This window comes from Rattus rattus, chromosome 7, assembly GCF_011064425.1.
Source record: "Rattus rattus isolate New Zealand chromosome 7, Rrattus_CSIRO_v1, whole genome shotgun sequence".
Taxonomy (NCBI): Eukaryota; Metazoa; Chordata; class Mammalia; order Rodentia; family Muridae; genus Rattus; species Rattus rattus.
Window position 1 is genome coordinate 20,191,987 of NC_046160.1, and position 24,247 is coordinate 20,216,233.

The window sequence follows — 24,247 nt, forward strand, 5'->3', positions numbered from 1 at the left end:
TGGCCTCTTGGGATTTGCCCTCTTCACGATCAGCATTCCTTAAGTCTCCTGGCCGATGGCTCCTTCAGTCACGAATAGCTCACATGACTCGTTGCATCGCCTCGGAGGAGTTTATTTCATTGCCACGTCTCTGGAAGAGGCGGTTGACTCCCAAATACAACCCACTAGGGACAGAGGGGATCTGAGAGGAGGTGGAGGGGGGCAAAGGCAGGATAGATGCGAACATCTTGTTGAACCACAAGACAAGATCCACCCCCACCCCCACCCCCGCAACTATTATTTCTAGTTAGCTGAGACATTAATGGATAAAACTATTGAGTACAGGAAAGAGGGTTATGGGTCAAATGGTCGATCCGGGGGTGTGTGTGTGTGTGTGTGTGTGTGTGTATGTGTGTGTGTGTGTGTACTGAGGCGGCAGCACGGTGTGCTAGAAGACAATGCCCATACTGGAGGAAGCGGCCAGAGGCCAGTAGGTTCCTGGGAAGCATCCTGGAAGAAGCTGGGATTTTTGGTCTCCCCTAACCTGTCTGTGGCTCAATGTGAGCCCAAGGCTGGGCCCTCTACCTTTCCTCTAATGACCCCATTAGGTCTCGCTGCCTCTCCAGCTCCTCTGCAATGTTTGAATTTGTCAAAGGATCAAAGCTGGCAGAACACAACCTGCGGAGCCACGAAGTGTCTTTTGTCCCGTGCAGCTCCAGTGTGCTCATCCGGGTCTGAGTCAGTCCGTGTCTCGCTCCCAGGAGCAAGTGACTTTTGACTTCTGCATTTCCACTCCGAGCGCGTTTTGACCTTGGACACGAGCACGTTCTCAGGAACCCGGCTTTGCTGCCTGCCGATGCTGATTTTAGACATTCCGATTCTTAACGAGTATTTACTCTACTTATGAAATAGCAACTGCAGGGCTGTAAACTCGCCGACCACGTGACCGGAAGTACGTGCTTTAATTTTCTGAGGTAGAAGAAAGCATCCTAACCCTTTATTAACCCTTGTCCTTTGTCAAGTGCTCCAAAGCAGACTTACTGTCTGAAAAGCTGGATTCTGTGGAAGACGTGATAATGACCCCGTTCTCCCCTCAAGACAGGAGAAAACAAGAGTACCCAGCGAAGCCCTCAAATCTGTGCCCGGTGACTGACACCCTCTGCCGCCTGTAACCTCATATGCTTCTACCCATGACTCTTTGTGCTCCCACAAGCAAGAACTTGCTCACTTCTGGCTGACGATGTCCTTTTGCTGGTCATTGGTCACCCCAAACTGTTTCCTTGGCTTTAAAACCCAAGGGGCTCCTTAAATATCTCCTTTGAAAAATTGTTTTCAGTTAGCATACAAAACCACAGGTTTCATTATGACATTCTGGTGCACACCCAGTTTGCAATTCTTCCTCGCGGCTCCACCCCCTGCCCGCCCTCCTCCTCCTCCATCCCTGGTCCCCTCTTTCCCACTTCTGCTTTCACGTCCTCTCTATTCTGTTCCTGTCTCCTGTCCTAGCCTCCTGCCTCACTTTAGACTTCTCTCTCTCTCTCCATAGTTCCTTTTCTGCTTTCGGGTCCTACACACACGCACATGCACACACACACACGTGCACGTGCACACGCGCATGCACATGCACATGAACACACACATACACACATGCATATACACAGGCACACATGTACACACACACACGTGCACACGCACATGCACACACACACATGCACACGCACATGCACACATGCACACATGCATATACACAGGCACAATGCACACACACATATACACATGCACACATACATACATATACCTACACGCACACACATATGCACATGTACATGCACATGCACACATGTACACACATGCACACAGACACACATGCACACTCACATATACACATACACATATGCACACACACCCATACACACATACCCATATGCACACACACATACACACATGCACACACACAGGCACACACACATGTGCACATGCTAAATTTAAATCACATGTGTTTACTTTCCTGAGAAATCTCCGCTGACTAGTCATGATCACACTTTTACAGCCCAGTTCCCTAAGTGTCCCTGGACTCCTGAGTGTTCCCAGAGTCACGGCGTCCATCGCCCTTGCTCCTGCCCACCATTCCTCTGGACGTCTCCTCAGCAGCCATTTGTCTCAGTCCTCAATTCACCTTCTGTTTTGCTCAGCACAGAGTCTGGCTTTCAGGTAGAAGCCCAGTGAGAGGGTGGAATGGGAAGAAAGAAGCACCATCTCCCTCAGAGGAGCCACAGTGTCTGGGCTTTGGGGCTTGCCTATTTTAGGGACCCTTTATCTACTTCTACTTCAGGGTAGGGGACCACACTTCTGCCTCCTCATGTCCTCCCTGGGGAGGGGGTCCCACAGAAGCTTTTTACTAAGCCTGGAGTGGGTTCTCACAGGTTCAAATACTCCATGCGAAGTCTCACAGAGCACATTGTGAAAAGTCTGAGAACTATGGGCCTCTGCCTTCCCCGAGTCTGGGCAAGCATCCTTACTCAGCCAGTGTGCAGTGTGGAAGCCTCTGCTTTTTCTTTTTCCTGGTGAGTGTACCCTCTCCGATTGAGACAAGCCCAGAACTGCTGGCTCTGACAGAGCCTCACTTCTCTGCTATAGTTTATTGAAGATGATCTTGGCCCCCTTTGATATTCACAAACATGCAGGCACAGTCATGCGTGCACACCCATAGAGCATTCTGTGAATGTCCATTACAGTATTGATTACAAAGGTCTAGATGATAGGAAATGTGACACTAGGCCAGGGATCAGTGTCTCCAAAACGGACAGAATACTAGAAGTAGGAACAGCTGAGAGAGCAGTTCTCATCCTGTGGGTCATGTTCCTTTCACAGGGGTCACCCGAGACCATCAGAAAACATAGATACTTACATTACAGTTCATAACAGTTGCAGAATTACAATTCTGAAGCAGCAATGAAAACAATTTTATGGTTGGGGGTTAGCACAGCATGAGGGACTGAATTAAAGGGATGCAGCTTTGGGAAATTTGAGAACCACTGAGCTAAGAGTCAGGTAGTACAGGAGCAAGGCAGAAGAGAGCCGGGATCAAGTGAGGAGGCTCCTAGATGGTGCCTAGGGTGCTGACGTGCAGCTTTGGAGCCAGGAAAGAGGGGCATCTGTGAGTAGCTCAGGCTGGCTTCAATAGGTAGCTTGTAGCTCTACAGGTCGGTTGTGATTGACAGGTATTCTGTGAGAAGGGACGGGTAGCTCTGGTGGAGCAAAAGCCATCCAACCACAGGAGTCTGCCTGGGTTCCAGCTGGCTGGGGCAGGGAAAGGGAGGTAACCAAGACCTATTGCTCTGATGTGTTAGGTTCTGTGTGAGAATTCATTTCCCAAGGGATCATTCCTTAAAGGAGATTTGCTTAAAGCAATTAGGGTGCCCATCATGGAACTATGAGGAATGGGTACAGGGGCTCAGGGAACCTGAGACACAGCTCAAGCAGTAAAGTTCTTTCCTTATAAGCATGAGGACTTGACTCCAACCCCAGAACCCACATTTTACAAAGAAAATATGTAGTCAGGAATGGTGATATACGCCTTTAGTCCCAGCATTGGGAGGCAGAGCGGGCAGAGCCGAGTCCAAGGCCAGCCTGGTCTACAGAGTGGGTTCCAGGACACAGAGAAACCCTGTCTCAGACAAAACAAAACAAAAACAAGCAAACAACAAAAGGAAACATCCTGGGTGGTGGGGATACTTGCCACCACAGTACCAGAAAGACAGAGAGGGTTGTTGGGGCTCACTGGCCAGCAATACTTCCTTCCCTACTCACTGAATTCTAGGACAGTGAGAGATCCTGTTTCAAAACACAAAACAAAAACCCAGCCAGACAAAGAAGGCAAACAATGCCTGTAGAAGGACACTGAGGTTGGCATCCACATGCACACGCACACTCACGCATGTACACATATGAAGCACACGCATGAACAAACACAAAGGCTCAGCTGAATGGAGAAGTTCACTTAAAGACCTGGGAAGTTACAGCTAGGGGAGGGGTGGGGAGAAGAGAATTGGGATGGGCCATAAGGAGGAAAGCTTTAAAGTTTAGGGGAAGGCTTTGTACTCTGAACTTACTGCAGAAGATTTTGATTATTTGATTAAAATAATGGGACTATGGCAATTTTGTCATTGTTATCAATGGCCTTTCAGAGCCCAGGACCAGTTCTGATCCATCAGCCAGCCTTTCCTAGGGCCTTTGGCTTGAAGAGTATTAACAAATGTGTCGTCTTAATCAAAGGAGGCAGAAACCAAGGCAGCAACTACTTGGCCCACGAAACCCAAGATTCCTATGCAAGGGAGAGACAGGAATGATTAAGGGTACATTATGTGACATTTTACCTTTAAACAGTTGTCCCCATGTCCTGGTCCCCTCAGAGCAATGTTTTGTCATCTGGAGAAGAGAGATTGAATTCAGAGAGTTAGAGCAGCTAGAGCATCGGTTCTCAACCTGTGGGTCGTGACCTCCTTGGAGGGGTGGGTCACATATCAGATATCTTGGAGTCAGGTCTTTAAATTATGATTCATAGCAGTAGCAAAATTACAGTTATGAAGTAGCAACAAAAATGATTTTATGGTTGGGGGTCACCATCCATGAGGAACTGATTAAAAGAGTCTCAGTGTTAGGAAGGTTGAGAGCCACTGATCTGGAGTGTTCTGGGGGTAAGGAGAGTAGACAGATTCCTACGAGGAGGGAGTTCAGGCAAGGGGAAAACTTTGCCCCTTCTGGGAGAGCATTGGGGAGTTCTCCCTGGCCCAGCAGTTACAGAGTAGTAGATGCTGTGTAGTTTGCCTAGGCACAGGACACCTGGCCTCCATCCCTGTCCTCTGAGGTAGGTTTCTCTCTTCTTGAGGTAGGTAGGCTTTTCTTGGGTCTGTGTGATGCTTAAAATAGACTGTCAACAGGATTTAAAATTACCACGGAAGCTAACCTCTGGGCACATCTGGGAGGGATCTTCTAAATTAGGTTAATTGATGTGGGCAGACCCGTCCTGAGTGTGAGTGTCCCAGACTCAAAAGGGAGAGAGAAAAGCTGAGCACCAGTATTCCTCTTTCTCTGCTCCCTGACTGCCCATGTGACCTAACGCCTCACCCGCTGCCCCCCAAGCTTTCGTTGATAGACTGTGCCCTTATAAACTGCGAGCTCAAACAAATCCTCCCTCCCTTCCTTAAGTTGCTTTCACAGGGTATTTCCTCACATCCGCAGTGAGAAAGGGAATTGATACAATGTGTACACGAGCCTCCTGCAGGTTAACACAGGCACAGGTCTGCAAAGGCTTCCAGCAGGAGCCAGGGCATGGAGCAGAGCATGCTGCGCCCGTTCAGTTAGGAGTTAGGTAAGAATGGCATCTCTACCAACCTGGAAAGGGGTCATGTTTGAGGGCCAAACAGGGACATGCCACATCTCAAAAGGAATCAGGGGCAGATTGAGCAATGGTGCAACTTTCCTTAGCCTCAGTGTCAGGGAAGGAGCAACCCTGACAAGCCTGAACTTAATACTGCTAAAATCTGAAAGGATGGAGAAAGACCCGGGTGCCTGATTTTAGCTGCAAATGACCCATGCTGGTGTTTCTTCACTTGCCACACTGAGGGCTTGAGAGAGAAAATCAATCAAACTATAAGGGACTAATAGCACTGTGGAGCCAGACATGTTTTGGCTGGGGGAGTCTACTCCCCACGTTTACTTTTTGCCTCCTTGCTACTTTTTTCCTCAGCATTGCACCCAGCCCTTCTACTCAAACCTGCTGAGCTGTGCTCTGCTTTATAGAAATGTGGGCCTAACTGAAGCCCCCCGGCATGTGTAGCCTAGAAATAACGAAGCCAGAGGGAGTTTAGAAAGATACCTTATCTTTATTTCACCAGTTAAGAAACTGAGCCCAGAGAGGGCAACACTCTGAGCTCAGAGTCCCAGAGTAACTGAGTAGTAGAATCCAGAAAACCCATGTTGGGAGCTGCCTCCCCCCCCAATCCTTCCCCAGGGTACCTCTTATCCATTTAGGTTAATTCTTCATGGACCTCTCACTCAGCCGTGGTCTCACCTATAGCCACAGCTTGCAGCCAGTCCTCTCCAAGCTCAAGTCTGGGCCTCCAGCAAGAAGGCAGCTGCCGTGTCTCACAGGCTATATCTATGACATGCAGCTGATGGTGTCAGGACAGGGAATAGAGGAGCCAGGGCTAAGGGGGCCAGCTCAATGGGGAGACCTGTGGGTCACCCCTCCTATAAAGTGACCTCTTGGCCCCAGAACAAAGCCCTTCTCTAACATGCCGTGGATCATGGCTTGTGGGAAAGGACATGACACATGCCATAGATTCTTCGCAAGCCACAGTAACTTGGGAACCACAGCAGCAAGCCTGCCTACTGGGCCCAGAGAGCACCCTCCAGGCCATGCTGTGAGGAAAGGAGGTCTTGGGCCTCGCTGGAGTAGGAGCACTGACTGCCAAGAACACCCCAAACACAGAAAGCTCCAGGGAACAGCTGGTGAGAACTCCCTGCTTTATGGTCAACTCTAAGTCAACAAGTACTCGACACTCCCAGCTGTTAGCCAACAGCATTGTCTCTAATTCCCTGGAAGACAGGAGTTCACTACACACTTTGTAGAGATGAGAAAGGGAAGTGGAAAAAGGCTAAATGTCTTCCTCACGGTTACTCTTGCTGTGCTAAAACACAATGACCAAAAGCAACTTGAGGAGGAAAGGGTTTATTTGGCTTACACTGATCATCATCAAAGGAAGTCAGGGCAGGAACCTGGAGGCAGGAATTGATGCAAAGACCATGGAGGAGTGCTGCTTACTGGCTTGCTCCTCATGGCTTGCTCAGCCTGCTTTCTTATAGAACCCAGGACCTCCAAGCCCAGGGATGGAAATACCCACAATGAATGGGTTGGGCCCTCCCCATTGATTACAAATTAAGAAAATGCCCTATACAAGCTTACTACAGCTTTATCTTATAGAGGTATTTTCTTCCTTCATTCATTCCTTCTTTCTTTCTTTTCTTTCTTCCTTTCTTTCTTTCTTTCTTTGTTCCCTTTCTTTCCTTCCTTCCTTTCTTCCTTTCTCCTTCCTTTCTTCCTTCCTCCTTTCTTCTTTTCTTCCTTTCTCCTTCCTTTCTTCCTCCCTCTTTCCTTCCTTTTTCCTTCTCTCTCTCTCTCTCTCTCTCTCTCTCTCTCTCTCTCTCTCTCTCTTGTGTTTGTTTGTTTTTCAAGACAGGGTTTCTCTCTGTAGCCCTGACTGCCCTGGAATCAACTCTGTAGACCAGTCTGGCTTCAAACTCAAGAGACCTACCTGCCTTTGCCTTTCTAGTGCTGGGATTAAAGGCATGTGCCACCATCACCCAGCTATGGGGGTGTTTTGTTAGCTTGTGTCAAGTTGACATAAAACTGTCCAGCGCACTAAAGGACTTGGTGAAGATCACACAGCTTTTAAGATGGGCCCTGGGATTAGAATGCAGAAATGTCCTCCTCGCGGGGCTCTGGACTTTCAAGGTAACTGTGGTGTATCTTCAGCTGCAAAGGAGCTCAGGACCACGCGTCATGGCTTCCCCAAGTCTCTCCTCGGAGTTTCTTTCCTAGACCCCCTTCTCATAAGAATCTGGCCCACAGGGAAGGGACTGTGCACAGCATGACCTGTCCCACAGTCAAGTTGCTCACGCATTTGTTTCAGCTCTGACCACATCGTCTAACTGACCACGTCTTTCCCAAGAAAGCTGTTCTCTAGACAGAAACTGGAACTAAATCTCAGAATCGGCCTGTGTCTGCTGCAGCAGACGTTTCCAAGCAATCTCTGTAATACAGAGAATGAGTTCTCATGCGCTAGAGGCAAGACTGTCCAAGATCCTGGAGCCAGCATGTGAGGCCTCCTTCCTTCAGTATAACATGGCGGAGGTCATCACACAGCACCAGAAAGATTGTGATAATGCTGCCGTCCTTATATGATCACCATTGGGGGCAGTGTCTCACTAATAAGACTTCCTTTAACCCCAATTACCCCACAGTTGTCTTCCTCCGAGCAGAATCAATGTAAGACATTTAGAAATTCAGTTTTAACACGATTTGTGCGCATTGTTCTTTTTCTTTTGAAAGGAGGTGCCTGTGCCACCCAGGCAGGTGTTGAACCCCTGATCCTCCTGCCTCAGCCTCAGAAGGGCTGAGATTACAAGGGTGAGTCATCATTTCTGCCCCTACATATGGACTAGGAAGAGTCTCATGGAGCCCCCACTCTCTTAGTGAAGTTCTAAGTTGTGACTGCAGCAGCCCCCAACTGGGAGCGGCGCTCAGTAAAGGCTGACCACCTGTGAGCAGAGCCTGGTTTAATCCAATAAAGCCCAAGACCACGTTAATACTCCCCGGCCGACTGAATAGCCTGTCAGTCAGTACTGAGCCCACACACTTTGTCAGCCATGATGAACAGTTAGTTAAAGGAACTATGCTAGTAATTTTACACAACTCGGACAAGTCATTCTTTCTAGTCTTACTTGGTGAGTTTTCTGGATTACAGTATGTTAAAACTATATTTTGTATGACTTCTGCTAAAATAGTTCATTCTTAACTATCTTCCCAACCTTCATGTCTGTTGTCTTCCACACGCATGGAAAGATAGGGGTTCAGGCTTCTGCACTGATGCACACACATGCCAAAGGGAACCCTGAGGGCTGCTTCTCTTCCTTCTCCAATCTTGAGGTGGTGCCTGTGCTTGGAGTGAGCTCTCTGAGAATATAGAAGGCCTGACCATAGGGTCAGGGCAGGGAAGATCTCCTTCGTCCTCTCTTGGGCCTTGAGGTATCTCCTGCTCTCTGATGGGTTAAAGTGTCCTGCAGTGGTGAAGAGGCAGCCAGCCCTGCTCTGAATTAGTCCTGACTCAGAGTCTGTGTGGTCCCCTGCTACATCCTGTTATGAAGGATGCTGACCTCTGTTTCCATGAGCCTGTTCTCACTCCCAGACTAGGAAGGAAGTCAGCTACGGGAAATAGCTGTGGGGTTGAAAGAATTACCTGGCTTTTGCCTCTTTCCGGTGTGATGGCTTCCCGGGGCCTCCGTCTGGCCCATAGGAATAGCGTGTGGTACTGAGGAGCTACCACCAGCCTGTGGTGGAGCCACCCTGGTCAGCACCAGAGATCAAAGGAAGAGGTCATTTTGGTAGCATTAAAAATAGATACAGTGGTTATTTCAAAACTGTTTTGCTAGCATTAAGGAGCAAATGTTGGATTTTGCCCAAACTTCCTGTCAATCCCACAAGGCCTTCCTCCCTTGTGCTAATTCACTGGCCCAGTGGCCTTTGAAGGCTACTGGGTGTAATCCAGAGACGTTTTATTTTGCATGCAGGGTTTGCATGCATAGAGCAAAACATACAACTGAAAGGGGCCAGGAAACGCGTGTATGCAGAAGCTCTATATTCTACTGGATTCTAGTTCATTTCTTTAAAACTTCCGGCTATCGCTCATTTACTGAGCCCAGTGATTCACTACTGACAGGTACCGCCCACAGTTTGACGTCATATCCTCTCTTCTTTCCCTTGGTGTTGTCGCTATTCCAGTTCTACGGCCACGGGCAAGCCACCGAGATTGTATAGACTTTTAGTCTGCCCATCCTTAGGAAGGGGCGCGGTTAACAACCTTTTTGATTATCACAAGTTCTGTGCTTTGGACTGCTTCTTCAAAAGAGTCACCGGTAGCATTCCCCGAGCCAATCCCGGTCGAAATCCAGAATCTAAAACTCGGAGCTCTAAATACTCTATTGGCCTGGATATTGCATTATGGAAAAACACAAACTTCGGAGGTGGACATGGGAACCCCCAGCTCCCCAAGAGATCAGCTGTGCAACTTCCTTACGTCCCGCTGCCTCAGTTCTCTTATCCTCCGAGGCTATGACACTGAAATCTTTACCCTCGCCACTGGGCACCTGCTCAAATTGCCGGAGGCCGCTACTGCTGTGGTACTTATCTAAGACAACTGAAAAGTCGTTCGATTGTTTATCTGGTTTCAAGGTCCTTGGTAACCAAAATACCTGTTTAATGGTCGACTTTTTCTGTCCTCAACCTTTCACCATAGCTCTTAGGGTGACTGCTCCATGTTACAGGGAGGCCAGGCACCGTGTCCTGGGTGGGCGGTCTCTACCTGTCTGGCTCCCTGCTGTTTTCTGTCTGCCGACAGTGAGCGGCCTGGATGTAAAGGTGATGTGCATTCCCTGACACCGCTCCTGTCTTCACCCTTCCCTTCTCCCGTCCTGGCTGCGCAGGCTGGCAATTCATACTCCATGAGGTTTCCCAGTCTTGCCGTCTCCCTGCTTCCTTCTCCCTTCATCTTTCTCTCACCTCCCTTCTTTCCCTCTCCTTCCTCTCCCCTTCTCCCTCTCCTGTCCCCTTCCCTTTTATCTCATCCTTTTAATTGGTGAGGGACGGGCTACCTTCCTTCTCAGATTCCCTAAACTCTTTACAGATCAACTTAGCGCTACCCTCTCCGTTTAGAACTTGATCACTTGCAGAGTATTTTCTTTACCCAAGATCTCCTCGATCATAATGCCCATTTTACAGATTAGAAAAAATGAGACTCCAGTGACATACTTGAGGTCATATGCTCAGGGCTTTTCATGTGGGAGTCGGTGATTTTCTCCTGCATACCTGTTTCTTTGATGTACTGTGGGAAGAGAGCTCTTAAGGAAAGAGACTATTGGCAGTGATTAGTCACATTGGCAGGTATACTGGGGAAGGGGTCAATCATAGGTGGGCAGCCCACACAGGCTAATTACAGCTTCTTTTCTTTTCTTTCTTTTTTCTTCCTTCCTTTCTTTTTTTCCTCTTCTTTCTTTTTCCTTTTTGGTTTATTGTCACCCTTGCAATAATTTATAACCATTATATTTGTTACTTTACTGCCTTTTGTCTAAAGTCTTGCTCTAAAAGCCAGGCTCCAGATGGCCAAAACCATGTTTCCTTCATCTTCATGGTAATCCCAACACATGGCACAGTCGACCGCCCAGCGCATACCTGGTACTTGAAAAATATTGTCATTGAATACAAGATGACGCGCGCCACCCGTGGGGACACTGGGCTGGGAAGTTTTGTCTTCATGTATGTGGCTTACTTCTATCTATGTTCTTTGACCTGGATGACATAAATGTTTTGGCTTATACACAAAGGCAACGGGAAAATTGAGGTAATTCCGTGGGTAATTCGAGCAGAATGGACCACCCACTCTGACCTCAATTATCTGGTTATTTTAGGTGGGAGTAGCTTCAAACCCGAAGAAGTGGAATAATTGCTTCACCTCTCCATTTAGTTTTAGCTGCAGCCAGATGCAGGAATGCTTCCCCACCGAGGCCGTGCGGACTACTGCAGACAGCACATAAGCACGCAACATAGATACGCATATCCGTGTGTGCAGCATATGCGCATACACAGAAGAGTGCAGAGAGGGCAGGAGATAGCCCAGGAGCAGGCTCTCCCTTCCCGCCACACCTGGCTTTTTGCAGCCTTCAGCTGCCCCCCTTCAAGTGTTCATTTCTGGGGCCAAGGTGAGCATCGCTTGACCTTGGCAATCCTGGGCTAGCTCGAAGCTTCAACCTCAGAGACAGCGAGGACAGGGCTAATAGACAAAGTGTTCAAGGAGACGTGTTCCACAATTTTGGATTTAAAAGCAGAACAAAAAATCCAAGTTTAAGCCAGCGAGCCTGGCTTTCTCGTGTCAACAGTACTTAAAGGTGATATTTGGCCAGAGAGTAAGCTCTACAAACAAAAAACAACTTGGCCTTCTCTCTCTCCTCCCCACCCTCTCCTTTTCTCTCTCCTGTCTTTTCCTGTCTTTTCTGTTCTTTCCTCTCCTATGGAATGATGCTGTATCTTTTGGGACTTGTCTAACACAGCCCTGCAGCAAGAGTGGAGGTGGCCCCGTTACCCTGCTGTGCAGATAATAGGGCTGAAGTTGAAGGAATTAAGTCACGTGCCCACAGTACTCACTTAGCCGGGCACTCAGTCTACCTGCTCTAAGCATGCACCCTGACCTAGCATGCTGGAGATGGTCGCAGGGTGAGAGCAAGTCTCTCATGACTTCTAGGCTCCTCTGAGCCATGAGCTGCCTGGCAGGGAGCCAGGAGCTGCTGGTTTCCCTCTGGCCCTGTCCACACTCCAGAAGTGCTCAGTTCAAGCTGATAAGCGTGCAGGTGCTGTGAGATTGCTCTGACACTAACAGGAGCCCTTTGAGGGGCCAAATGTGGACGCCTGCCAATCCAGAGCCCCACCATGGGGAAGGTGCCTCTTGCACTAGAAACACTGGCCCCTATATAGCAAGTGGCCTCAGATCCCTGGCCCCCAGTTGTCAACACCAGCAATCTCACTTAGGAGCTAAGCCGTCACACTTTCTCGGGCTACAAGGGGCCAGGCCTACAGCAACACTATAACTATTTGAGCCCAGGGCCTGGTCCTCTGGCCAGTGGCTTCATAGTTCAGATTCCCATGACCATGGTAGATTGGTGCCCAAGAGCTCCAGACTTTCTCACTGAGTCCCACAGGGAATCTTCCCAGTTCAGCACCAGGTGTACAAGTCCTGGCTCCCAAAAAGTTAGAATTGCCCCACATTCTGGTGGTCTCTAGTCTAAGCCCTCTAAGTGATCTCTCCCATGATGAAACCGTTGATTTTCCATTACACGTAAAGGGGTGGGCGGGGCCAAAATATGGGCTGGGTGAGAAAAAAAAAGTGAATGTTGGAGTAATGGAACAGGACTTGGAAATCTGACCCTAATAATTATTGGGGCGCCTACAGTCTCCACACCTGGGAAGCTTCACACAGCGCAATTTTCTTGTCTTAGCTACTTTTTCTGTCACTGCAACAAAACACCAGGCAAAAACAATGTAAAGAAGAAAGGTTAATTTCAGCTCACACTTTCGGGGGGGGGTCCTTCCATCCTCGTGAGGAACCTGGGGCGACAGGAACTTGAGGCAGCTGGTCATATTGGACCTGTAGTTAAGGATGTGGAGGAGGAAGGTGGATGTCAGTGTTTAGCTCCTTTTCTGCTTCGTATTCAGCCCAAGACCTCAGCTTGTGGGATGATACCACCTGTGTTTACTGTGGGGATGGGCAGGCGCAGCTTCGTACCTGAACTGATACAATGTGGAAAGTATGTCACAGACATGGCCAGAGGCTCGCTTCCCTGATGGTTCTAAATCTTGAGTTCATAACCAAGATGTATCATTACATCCCTAAAACCAATTTATAAGAAAAGATACTGTGGGGTCAGGATCATCCTTACCCCTTCCTTCTGAAGGTAGGGATTAGAGACCTTGATGAATGTTCTCACATCAAGGCTGACCAGAAGTTGTAAGGAAGTGAACACCTCACTTTGAGTGACTACACTGTGTTCCTTCCTTCAAGCACTAGACACATGCTAATACTGTGGGAAGTGGACTGAGTCAGACGGAGGTCTCCTGGCCCCCGAGGAAGATGCTCACTAGTTAGTTTGGCAACCTAATTGCCCACATAATGGTCATGTGATGTGACCCATAGCATTGACACTCGGCGTGTCTGGATGCTAAGCTGGGGCAAAGGAGCAGGGTCCTCACATATAGTGTAAAGAAGCCAAGGGGCTGCCCCATGGCCTTGACCTCTGATCCCATGGACTTGAACCCTGTGCATTTAAGCTACTTCATTTCCTTTGCAGAAAGCCTAGGTCTTTTAATGCATCGTTCTTGGAGTGAAGAGAGTCTAAGCTGCGACCACTCTCTGGAACCAAACAACAAAGGCTCTGTCCTACAACCATGTTCTGAACCTTACCTAAGATTGACAACACCATCTCCCTGGTGTGGGACAAGGGTCAGAGAACTGAGCCTCTGCTATCCCTACAACTGCCAGAGCATCTGCACATGTGGGGCTGGGAGAAAGGCGGGGCCCTTTAGATTAAAGCAATACAGGTCATAGAAGGGCCAAGAGGGCCCAGAAGCTTCTGGGTGAGAAGGTGAGGGGTGACCTCACCACACTGAGGAGGTTGCAGAAAAGAGAAGACAAAGGACCCAGGTTATCGAGACCGCAATGTCATTTTCTAAAAGACTGATATTTTCCTTACAGTGTACCCGGAAGCAGGGGTAGCTGGTGCTCTGCGAATATCTATAGCAGTGCTGTAAACTCGTTACTTTTTATGAGTAAAGTACTACAATGAATGTTGTGAAAAAGATAAATAGCAAAATAGTGGACACCCCAAAAGTGAAAGGCTCACCTAATTCCATGTCGGAAATAGACACAGGTAACAGTTTAGGGTAGTTATACTAGGGCTTTCGCCAATCATCTGTTTATATAGTAAAGACACACGTAGGGGGGAAGGGTGTGGCGGGACTCATCTTCCAGCTGTCTGAGACTGAAGAGCCCTCTGCCCGATTCTTTAAATCAAAGCACCACCTTCTGCCACCTGGTGAAAGCTACCTAATTTCCAGAGAGGATGGGGTACCCCAGGCATGGCTGTCTTTCCAGTTCAGTAGTGGCAATCTAACCTTATTGATGGGGTCCCCTGTCACCAAGAAACGTCTTACTTGGGGTCGGTATGGCATCTGAAACAAGGTATCATGGGTAGGAGAAGTTTGTGATACAATCAGAGATACATGTTTGACCTCTGTTCCTGCCTCCTGGTTTCTGACTTGCGTTCTGGAAGCACTTGCAACATCTCCCTCCTTGATCTAGGAACATTTCGTTCTGAAATTTACTACTGTTTATTAGTTCATAGTTAGAATGTATATGGAGTATGATTTGATGTTTTAATACAAGCATACATTGCATATTGGCCAAATGAGGTAGCTAGCCTATTGACCACATGCACTTGTTTCTTTGTGGTGAGAACCTCAAGCCCTCTCTTCTAGCCATTTTAAAATGTATCCCACCATATGACATAGTGATCTTAAGACCTTTGTCTTATACTGAGTGATAGGAACACGTGGCACAGACCTTCCAAGTCCTCTGGAATTTCCCAGATGATATGAGCATCTTGGGTTTTGATGATGGAATTCTAGGTGGGCTGCTTAAGCTTCTCAGGATGGGAGCTGGTTGCCAGAGGAAATGGTCATGTGATTAGATGATTGGAACTTTCAACACTTACCTCACCCTTCCCCTCACCTCTGGGAGAAAGGGCTGAAGGTTGAATCAATCACCAGTGGCCAAGGCCTTAATCAGTCATGCCTCTGTATGAAGCTTCCATAAATACCCCTCAAAGAACTGTGCTTAGAGAGCTTCCAGATAACTGAACACGTGGGAATGCCTGGAGGTGGTGAACCCAAAAGAGGAGGAAGAAGAAGGAGGTGGAGGGGGAAGATGCCATGGGTTAGAAGGCAAGAAAACATGGCCCTGAGGACTGGCCAATTGGAGTTAAGAGCAGCTTAGAAGGAACATAGGAAGTAATGACTCTGTGTTGTTGATAGGAAAGTAGATTCTAATAGCATAGAGGGCAGATATCTGCCTGGTTCTTATGCTGTTTAAGACTTATTGTAAACAATAAAAGTTGTGTGCCTTTTATCCTGGAACTGAATGATCAAAGATGGGGTAGAAACTCCAGATCAGGATTAAACATTTCTACAACACAGAAGGGATATGGAAACTTGTATTCTTCCTATATGCCTGGGCCCAGACCCATGTATCTCTTCCATTTGGCTAATTATCTATAACTTCTGTTATAAATTACTAATCATGATTAACATTCCCGTGAGTTCTGTGAGCCTCTCTAGAATGTTCGTGGAAGCCAAATGAAGAGATGTAGGGAAACTTAGTTACACCTAGTTCAACAGAGGTACAGGAGGTGACTTTGATATTGGAATTGGAGGAAAGTCTTGAGGCGCTTTAAGCTGGGTGGCCTGGTACTACCTCCAAGAAGGGAGTGATGGAACCGTGTCAAATGACAGGACATTGACATCTGTGGAGCATGCTTACCTTGTGCACAGAGAAGTGGCACCTACGTATTTAGTGTTAGCATGGCATTGAGTTGTGTGACATCAGGAAACATACTTAGGCCTCCATCTCGCATACTCACATTGGTTATTTCTCAGGATGTTCTGGGCAAGCTACACCCAAGGGTCTCCCCAGCCCTGCCCTGTCTTTAAGGCCCAAGGATATACAATTCTAAAGGCCACCTTCACTTACATTCTTCTGCATTGCTGTCTACCAGAGTCTGTAAGGAAAAGCCTTCTTGAGCAAAACAGTGGAGAGACTGAGCCACACTGAGCCTGACCTGAGCTTCTGAGATATCACACTGTTTGTCTTAGGATTTCTATTGCTGTGAACAGACACCATAACCACAGCAACTCTTATAAAGGAACACATTTATTTGGGGCTGGCTTACAGTTTCAGAGGTTCAGTCCATTATCGTCAGTGAGAAGCATGACCGCACACAGGCAGACATGGTGCCGGAGAAGGAGTTGAAAGTTCTACAGGATCAGCGAGGAACAGTGGAGAGACTGGACACACTGGGCCAGGCTTGAGGTTCTGAGATATCAAAGCCTACCCCCTACTGATGCACTTCCTCTAACAAAGCCACACCTACTCAAACAAGGCCACATCTACTAATAATGCCACTCCCCATGGGCCTCTGGGGGTCATTTTGATTCAAAGCACCATACTGTGTAAAGAGTTTAAGCACACTGAAGTCTTTCATGGTAAAGTTGGTTGACTCATTCAAAGTTACAAAGCTAGGTAGGAGAGCTGTTCTGAAGGCCATGTTTAGCTGACAGAAGAATTAGAAATTAGAAGATACACACACATGCTACACACACACATTTACACACACACACACACACACACACACACACACACACAGACACACAGACACACACATACACACACACACAGACACACACACATACACACACACACACAGACACACACACACACACACACACACACACATACACACACACACACACACACACACACACACACACACACACACCCACACATACATACATACCATACACACATACACCCACAGACACACACACACACACATAGACACACCCACACATACCTACACACACCCCACACACACACACAGACACACACACACATACATACATATACACACCCACCACACCACACATACATATACACACACATACACACACCACACAAATATACACACATACACACACTCACCACACATCACACAAACATACATATACACACACATACATATACACACACATACACACACACACACACACACACACATACGCATACACACCCATACACACACACACACACACACACACACACACACACACACACACACACACACAGACACAGACACAGACACTCTGGATCAGCTTGCTACCCTCATACAGCAAGACAGCTCCATCTTGGTTGTGTTTTAGAATACCCAGAGCTTAGATGAACTGGCCCCTGCTATTATAAAAAAAACACAATGATTAATTATGGAAAATAAATATTTAAAGACATTTCCCTACCATTATCCCCCCCCCCTCCATATATATATATATATATATATATATATATATATATATATATATCAAGTTAGTATATCATTGGATTGTATTATGTTAGAATGTTTGATTTTTAAAATGACTCAGTGACTGACTTGAGTTTTAAAATATCACTAGATAGATTTTTACCTTGGTATCAGATAGAATTTCCAATAATTTCCAAAATGGCCCTGGAACATATATTTGCAATTCTGCAGTATTTATGTGAATCTCAGCACTGATGGTTATAAAATCAAAATATCGACCAGCTGTGAAAAACATTGAAGATGCTCTATGTCCTGCGGTATCAAACATTCCGTCTAGATTTGTGTTTTATATAAAAAGAACAAGCCCATTCACCTCATTAATATGCAAAGTTGCCTTTAAGTTTAGTAATTGATAAAGTTATATGCATTTTCATGAATCATTTTAAAATAAGTTTCCTTATGTTCACCATCGGTATTTGATTAGTATACCTATTTTAGTTGATGTAGAAGGTCTCGTATGGTGGATGACCTAGACCTTCTGATCCTCCTGCCTCTACTTTCTGTGCTGGCATTGCTGGCCTGTTTCTACACAGCTGGTTTATGTGCTCTCCAGCATTGAACACAGGGTTCATGCTCGAAGACAAGTATTCTCCCAACTGAACCATATACTCAGTTTATATAGCTGCCTAGCCAGAGTTTATGTACGAAGTTTCTTGGCCAAAAGCCACAGCAGAACAGGATTAAGAAGCCCCGGTATAGAGAATTCTCTCTAACGGCTGTGGCTCAGAGCAGCATGTGCACCTACTCTGGTCTGAGAACCATGTCCTCGATGCCTGTGATGTCTGCATAAAAATGGCTGTACCGAGTGGCATTATTGGAGGTGTGGCCTTGCAGTCGCTGGGGCCTTGTTGGAAAAGTGTGTCACTGGGGGCCCGCTTTGAGGTTTCAAATGCTCAAGCCAGGCCCAGCTTCACTCCCTTTTCCTGCTGTCTGCTCATCTTAGCTCATCCAGCACCATGTCTGCCTGCGTGCCACCAGGCTTCCTGCCTGAACCTCTGAACTGTAAGCCAGCCCCAACTAAATGTTTCTTCATAAGAGTTGCTGTGATCATGCTGTCTCTTCGCAGCAATGGGAACCTAATTTAGGCAACAGAGCAGCCAGTAGAGGGTCTACAAAGACAAATGGGGGCCTCCAGGTTCTTGAAGGCTGGTTAGAGGGACTTGAACTTCTGCGACTCTGCTGCTTCCCCGTGTAAACAAAGATCTGGCTGGCAGCAGGGTGGGTTTCTCTATCCTATTGACCGACTCTAGGCAGATGCTAGACAAGTTGTCTCTGAGATCTCAAGGAGTCCTCAGAGAGCCCAGATAGGCAAGAAGCATACACTGTCCCTGTCCCCTTCCAGATGGCTCGGGAAAGCTCTCCAACTCACCATTATCTTGTTTTTCTCCCAAGAGTTAGGCTGTGGCCCATTGTTATTTGCGACCCCAGAGTTGACCCTTCCAAGGCTTAGCTCTCAAAAAATGCCTGATAGACTGATGTATGCATTTTGGGTGGAATCACAAATGGCCGACTCCCAAGGCTTCAATATCGGAAGCACTGTGGATGCGGGAACCCAGGGATTCTGTCATCACAGAGACCTTAGGTGGAGCTCTCATTCCACCGTTTTTCCAGCATGACCTTGGATTAATCTTCTGTCTGGGCCTTAGCTATCTCTTTTCCCAAATTTAGATATCAGCCATGCCTGCTCCATAGGGTTGTTCGCGGATTAAATAAGACTATGCAAACAGAACACATATTTCAGACCTAGCCTATGATAAGACCCTACTTACTATATCCTGGTCCCTGCCAGTACAAATCCACTGTTGTGGCTTTCTTCCGTCTGTGGACTGGCACCACCATGCCTGCCCCCACCTTTACTGCCATCCCCAGATCCCTTTCCTCACCTCTATCAATGTCTGTATTAGTGCACTTTACATGAGCGCTCTCACGTGTTCTAGTAGTTTCTCTCGTTTTAAGGCCATCAGAGGAGTTGAGAGTTCACGACTACTCTTAAGCTCGCTGACAAAGGATACTCACAGCCCACTAGAAATAGCATAGTTCTGTCAGCCACTGCTCTTAACCCACCCTGAAGTGGGGCCTCAGGGGACAGGGGAGGCAGGAGAGCTGGTATGTCCTGAGCATGATGAGTCCATGCGTTGTGTGCTGCTACCGTGACGCTGGCTGATGCTCTTCATCTCTTGTTTCCTCGGTTAAGTTTTTTTTCCCATCCAAATCTTATTAAGACTTTTATATAAATACATTCACATGGTTAAAAAAAGTCCTTTGCAAGCCAGCAAAGACCTATATTTGGGCTCAATTAAATGCCCTACTTAATTGCAATTATATTTAGACAATGTACTAGGGACTCATCACTCGGTCTGCACCAATCTTGCCTGGTCTTAGGAACTAAAGAGGGAAGAGAGGAAAAAAGTCACTACTTGTTGGTAACTTCTTGGTTTGGTCCCTGGTATCCTTCATCTCATTTGAGCCTCTTGGCTACTCCCTGTGGTAGGTAGACATAGTCTTTGCATCAAACTCAGAAGACTATGGGATTTGCCTTGAGACAGATAGGTTGTCGGCTGGGCGTCTGGGGGTAGTTTTGGGATGATGTTATCTCTACTCTTTATCAGTCTTCTCTGCTCCCAACCTTGATGTGCAGAAGGGAACTGCCTTAGGCTGCCTTTGTGCCTGCTATTGAGACACCCAGGGAGAGCCATCGTCCCAGCCATAGATCAAGTTGCACATCTGGACTAATGTGTCTCTACAGACAGTGCCGCCATTGTGTGAGCATGGTAGCCTCTGTTCACCTTGTGGGTGGAGTCCTGGAGAGGGAGACAGGCTCATCGAATGCTTAGAACAAGGTGTCATGCAGCTGGCCGACAGCATACCAATTCTTACGGCAAGGAACTGGTAAGAAAGGCAAGGAGGAGGCAGACGTGACTGAGAGCTTCATCATCATGTATCCTGACGCCATTCCGCCAGCCTTCTGACGCTGGTGCGGATCACCCAGTCAGCATCCCAGCCTGCTGTGGCCTTTGCCTTAGTTGGCTCCCTTGTCCTGGGAATGGAAACACACTCATTCTTTACCTCCAGGCTAGACGGATATCATCCATCATCTGGTCTCAGAGAGTGATGTGTGGTGGAGCTTGTTGGCATGACTCCCAGATGTATGCATCTGGTCCTATGACTCTCCACCACCTTGTGTCACATGCCTTATTTCTTTGCCCCTTTATTTTCCCAGTGATGGATTAGAGGTGTGAGCTATGACCCAGGTTACAAGCCCCCGCGACAGACCATTTAAGCCAAGACATTCTGGCATCTCCAAGGGGATGCAGAGACAATGAGGTGAAGTGTAAGGTCTTTGTCAGTCATTCCTCCTGACTCTCCCCCTCCCCACCAAAGAAATGACTGTGGAGAGCTTCTTTGACGCCACTGCTGGCAACTCAACCAGATATTCAAACACCATTCAAAGATGACAGCTGGGACTTGACTACTGTCCTCCACACTTTGTGAATGGGCATCCTTAATTAATAACCCAGGACTCTCCCTCTCTTCCACACTTGGAGGGGCTCAGCACCTTCTCCTCGGTCACCACTGCTCACTGACTTGTAATTATCTTTCAGCCCTGTTGCCTTCGGAAGACTGGGAAGGGATCGCTCACCCGGCTGGGCAGGAGCCAGGCCTGTTGGAGGACGGCGTGCATCTCCAAGTCCTTTCCATCTACCCCTCGCCTGGAATGTCAGCTCTCAGACTGGAAGGAGAGAGCTCACCACACCTTCTCACACCCTCCAAGGCTTTAAATTTTAACTTCGTTTTAAACTTTGTTTCTGAGAGTGCCTCACTAGTTAAAGTAATCAAGGGATTTTTTTGTTTCATTGTTTTTTGTTTGTTTTTTGCAACAACATCATGATGACTATTTTTTATTGTAATATTTTTTTATAGCCGTGGGACATCCATTCTTGTCAGGTCCTGCGTTTGCACACATATCCTTAGTCACACCTTATTACTGTGTGAAGCAGGTACATTGCTGGCTTCCAATTTACAGATGTGGGGACCGATGCTCCAAGAGGCGAGGCCCCTCCATTCGATGTCAGAGGATATACAGTGGCTAGCGGCTAGTCCGGAAATTGGAGCATAGGTCACCTGACCCAAAGGCTCCCTTTTGGTCATGGCTTTCTCCCTCCACCCTCAGAGCTGCTACATTCACAGTTCTCTGAGTCTGTCTAGGAGCGTTGTCTGGGAAGCACCCCAAAAGATTTCTGATGTATAGCCTCCCCCACTCCGTCCCAGCAGCGGGCCCTTCCCTGCTGTGTGATGGCACTTGCTCCCTTCTCTCAGACAGACAAGTAAAAGCAGGATTGCTCCTGTGGTGATTTCCAGCCTTGCATTTCATGTTCAGAATTTTAAGGAGCTGTCAAATGTCTACTGAAGTGGCTGCAGCCACTTTATATATAGTCCCATCAGAACTGTGTGACGGTGATGAGTTTTCCTCATGTTTGGGAACCCCCCCACCTCGCTCTACTCCAAATTACCTTTAAAACTCACTTTCCCCTTTTCCTTTGGCTAGTAGCCCCCACCCCCTGCCCCACCTAAAATAAACACTTCCGTGTCTAAACTCCATGTTTAGATGGCAACTGTTCCCGTCTACATTAACAAGGTACAGACTAAGACATTCCCCAACAAACCCTCCCCAAAGATGCTCCAGCCCACAGGAGACAGAGGACATAGGGAATCACTTCTTGTCTCCCAGAGAAGCTGCATGCAGGGACATACAGGTTTCACGTTCCTCTGAGAAACATGAGCTCTAAAGGCAATGTTCTGAGGATGCTGGTGCGTGCCTGTGTCCCAGCCCTCAGGGAGCAGAGGGCAAGAGGCCAAGTAAAAGGCCAGCCTGGGCTACACGGTATACTTATATAGGACTCTATCAGATTTTATTAGCAAAGAGTAGGCTGTGTTTACGGCATTTAATCTGCCTTCTTTAGGAAACCATTCTGCCAGCTTCCGGGCTCACCTCTGCCTTCTGTCTTAGAAACTCTATCTTAAAGGTTACGTGTCTTGCCTGAGATCACCTAGCAGACGGGGAAGCCCATCCTCCAACTCAGGCCAGGCTGTGTCTCTTGTGTTTTTTTCTGCTCACCCTAACGGCAAGATGTCTTGTTGTGACTTGTCAGGCACCTCATTAAGACCCTTCCTTTCCACTCACATTCTGTGTGCTTCCTGCTCGTGACCTGATACCCTCAGCTTAGAGCCCTGTATCTGTGTGACCTGGGCTTCCAGGGCCTACCCTGGTCACATGGGACTCTTTTTGGCAAAAGCCAGCACTAGCGTTTGCTTTAGCTATTTTCTTTCCCACATCATTGTTTCCATAGGATGTCTGTCTTCCCAAAATAACACCGGGGCATTCCAGGTAAACTCAACATCCGACCAAAATCCCCATTCAGCAGCAGTCTGAGGGCCTCTGGCTAGCCATTGTTTTCCTCCTTCCTCTGATCACTCAGGCTCAGAGGGATGGGAGTTTGGGACAGGCCTACTGTGGAGCCTGGCAGGGGAAAGCAGAGGAGATGGGGGGGATTTAGCCAAGCCCACCGACCTCTGGCCCCTGCCCCAGGACCAGAGGTTAACAATCATGTCTGTGGCCTTCTCAGTGCCTGAGGAGTGCTATGATGGTGCATACAGTATATTTTTAATGTTCCTAGTATATACAGATGTTACATACCTAGTAACGGTCCTGACTGACCTCTCTGTCTGTGGGAATATGTCTATTATGTCTGTGTGCCACCTCTTGGATGCCTATTCCTGGGTCATTTTCTGCCTTGTGGGAATTTTCTCTATAGAAGTTGTGAGCAAGCTGAGTTTTGTCTGATGCTTGCTTTCTCTCCACCGCTCTCCGAGCATTTCCTGTAATTTTCCTTGATCTGCCTGACAGTTCATGTCCGGAGGAGCCGTTATTGTCCTGATGTGGCAGTTTCTGTGCCCTTCTTTTCACTGGAAAAAAAAAAAGAAGAAGCCAGCTAACAAGAGATCCTAGGGGCCAGAGTGATGGCTCAGTGGGCAAAAGAAACGCTAAGTAAGCCTGAGTACCTAAGTTCGAGGACTCAGAGCCTCATAAAAAGCTCAGATCTGAGTGCAGGTGTTTATAATTCCAGTGAGACCATGAACAGATGGGAGGAGACAGGAGAATTTTGACCTAGCCCAGAATACAAAGAGAAGAAAACAACAGAGACTCTGCTTTAAATGAGAGGTAATGACTGACCAAGGTTGTCCTCTGACTTTTACATGTGTGCCATGACATGAACACATAGACATGAACACACATACACACATGAACACACATACACACAAACATATACACACATGAACAAACACACTTATATACACACCAACACACATACGTGAACACATACACACAAGCACAAACATACACACATGAACACACACAGACGAACGAATGCAAACATATACATGAAGGAACATACCCCCCCCTCAACACACACACACACACACACACACACACACACACACAGATCTCAGCAGCATCAGTCCCTTGGAGAGCTGACCTCAGGGGCTCGGCTGATGTTGAACAGTGAGGATGATGTGTGACTGCCATGGAGATCTGTTCTCATCAGGGAAGATTTCCATCACAGAGAGAAACAAGTGGGATAATGGAACAAAACCACGGAGGCTTTTGCTCCAATGTCAAGACAGCTGTGCTTCGCTTAGCTGCAGTCCATCCACTCTCCTGCCCAGGCCATGTCACTACCACATATTTTATCCACAG